The following is a 3,225-nucleotide window of genomic DNA, read 5'->3' on the forward strand; positions in this document are numbered from 1 at the left end:
CCCATTTTTGTGTCATCTACAAATTTAATTATTGTTCTCAGGCCTTCCTCATCTAGATCATCAAGAAAGACGTTGAGGAGCACTGTTGCCAGGACTAAGCCCTGTGGCACCCCACTTGTTACCTCTCTGCAGCTTGAGAAGGTACCATGGATGAGCGCTTTCTGTGATCAATTGCAGATCCACCTAACGGTAGTTCTGTCAAGCCCACTTTTTGCTAGGTAGTTTATCAAGATGTCATGGGACACTTTGTTGAATGCTTTGCTAAAGTCTAGGTAAATTGCAGAAACAGCATTTCCGCATTTGGGAGGTTACCCAGTCAAAAAAATGAGATTAGGTTAGTTTGGCTTGACTTATTATTAAGAAATTCATGTTGGTCTCTGTTCATCATGGTATTTTCTTCAAGGTGTTTGTAGACTGATTTTTTAATAATTTGCTCCAGTATTTTCTTCGGGCTTGATGTTAGATTGAATAGTCTATAGTTCCCCAGTTCATCTATTTTCTATTTCCGATAGATGGGGGCAACATTTACTCTTTTCCAGTCATTCAGCACTTCCTGTTTTCCAAGATTTCTCAAAAATTATAGGTAGTGGTTCAAAGAGTTATTCCTCCAGTGTCTTTCTGACTCTACAATGGAGCTTGTCATGTCCTGGAGATTTGAATAAATTAAGATCATGAAGGTATTCCTTGAGCATTTGTCTGTTGATCTCAGGCTGCCATCCAGCCCTTTTTCCTTGTACTTCCTCCTCTGTAGGTAAGTCATATTTTCTCTTGTGGGAGAAGACTGATCCCAAGTAGGAGTTAAGCACCTCTGCCTTTTCCTTGTCATCTGTTCTCTGTTGTTGAACTCCCCTCTTTTGCCCTTGTCTTTTGGACGTAACTGAAAGGGCTTTCTTGTTGTTTTTAGCAAGCCTCACTAGCCTCAGTTCATAACCTGCTTTAGGCTTCCTGACTCCAACCCTGCAAGTCTTTATTGTCTGTTCATACTCTTCTTTTGTGGCCTGGCCTCCCTTCCACTTCCTGTGTATGTCCTTTTTTGCTTTCAAGTTGTCTCTTAAACATGCTTAAGAGCATAACAAGAGCATGCTGGATTGGACCAAATACCTGTCTGTTCACACAGTGGCCAACCAGACACCCAATGGGAAGCACACAAAGAAAAGAAAAGAAAAGAAAAGAAAAGAAAAGAAAAGAAAAGAAAAGAAAAGTTCTTACATTCCAGACAAATGAAACAAGTACACAATTAGGTTCTTCAGCCACATTCATTGCAATGGAACATAACACTGACCAATAGTCTCTGGACAGAACCCAAGGTGGGTAAGGGTATGAGAATAAAACAATTATCTGTTAAAATGAAAGAGTTTTAAATAATTGAATAGTGTCATTTATTTATATTTCTAACCCATTACTCCCAACTGCTTGGGGCAAATAACAACATTTAAAAGCAACAGTCCAATAAAACCAAGAAATTAAATAAAACACCTACTAAAATATACAATAATAAGCTACTATATTGAATGTAAATTGTCCTCATGCCAGAGTACCCCTAGCCATTAAAAACCAGTCAAAACAAGCATGTCTTATAGAGCCTCTGGAAAATGCGCAGGCTCAGACTTTGACAAGTCTCCAGAGGGCAGAATTTCTACAGTTGTGAAAGCTGCTGTATCAACCCTCCTTAGTTGTCCTGCGCGATGGAGAGATGGATGGATGGATGGAGAAGTTCAGGAAGACACTTTGCTCAGGTGAGTCCAGGGATACCATATAGAAAGCATCTGCTTTAAAGGGATGCATAGCCTTACTGGACACCATTGGCATCGTGCTTTAGCCAAGACATTGTGGGCCAGTCAGCATAAGGCATTGGGAGGCTCTTGGACTAGCTCAAGAGAGTGGCTGCTGGGCTATTGGCTTTGAATGGCTTCTCAAACATTGCTGTGCTTGTTAAGGAAGGAAGGAAGGAAGGAAGGAAGGAAGGAAGGAAGGAAGGAAGGAAGACAGACAGACAGACAGACAGACAGACTGAATTAACAGATAATTCCTTATACTGTAAAAAATCATTGTTGTTCATTTTGGAACAAACCCTTTGCTTCCCAGCGTCATTAAGTCATATAGTCTTCCCCGAAATAATACTAATTACACATGCAACGTATTAATATTTGTTATGATAACATAGGTCAAAATTCAAACTTAACCTATGGAAATTATAGAAACGTGTTCTTCAGGGAAGTGATTACAGCTGCATGCATCACCTAGATGATTTCTAGGTCCAGATAATGGTTCTGTAACACCTGATAGTGGTATTTAGCAAAAAAAAGGGGGGGGTTATATATGCACACATACCCTTTGATGTGTCCTTTTACTCTGTAGGCAATCTATGCTTTTTGGCGTGTGTGTGTGTGCAGGTTTTCCTTTCTAACGCAGCATCTACAACAGTCCTTGGGTGTTGGACAGCTCCATACCAGTGATCCCAGGGGTCACCTTGAACAGAAGAGTCAGCTGCCTCATTCATAATCATAGAGTAAGAATCACAAGCAGAAGTGTCCGGGTTAACGGCACTGAGATTTGATCTCTTTTGTTAGACTGGCTCTGAAAGGCCATCTATTCCTAACTCAGGTTCCAAGAAAAGACCAGACCTATTCTGTCATTAGTTTTGATGTTTTAAGGTGCAATCCTATGCAAATGCAGACAGAGAAAAGGCAAATACTGGGGCATGCTGAGAACTCTAGGCCTTTTTCTGCCTAAACTTGCTTATGACTGAGCCCTTAATTTTTCTTTACTCTTGAGAGACTTCTGCTTGTGTGATCGGTTCTTAGACCTTCTGGGGGAACTGAAAACAAATTGCAGAGCTATGGAAATGAAAGGAGCTGTTGCAGTAGAGATGCAAGAAATGATAACTCACATATTGTTCCACTGGCACATGAGGAGAAGAAAAGAAACAGTTAAGAGCAATATATGAAATCTCTAACTTTCATCCCAATTTTACATGTATCCCTTAAGCTGTGAACCTATCGACAGAACTCTGACATTTCTGGCCAACAAAGCTTCTTCTAAGTAACCACCAAGAGAATAACTTTAGTTAGGGAAGAAATATTAGCTATTTTGGATTCCAGATGGGAAATTCTGAGAAAGCTATCCAAGGAAATATCCTAGACTCGTTCTAGTGCTAGCAGAGACATGAGATCACTGTCCCTACTTCACTGAAGCCATTCAAAGCATTTGAATGGAATTAGAGAT

The sequence above is a fragment of the Varanus komodoensis genome, unplaced genomic scaffold (genome assembly GCF_004798865.1).
Source record: "Varanus komodoensis strain SLA01 unplaced genomic scaffold, ASM479886v1 scaffold98, whole genome shotgun sequence".
Taxonomy (NCBI): domain Eukaryota; kingdom Metazoa; phylum Chordata; class Lepidosauria; order Squamata; family Varanidae; genus Varanus; species Varanus komodoensis.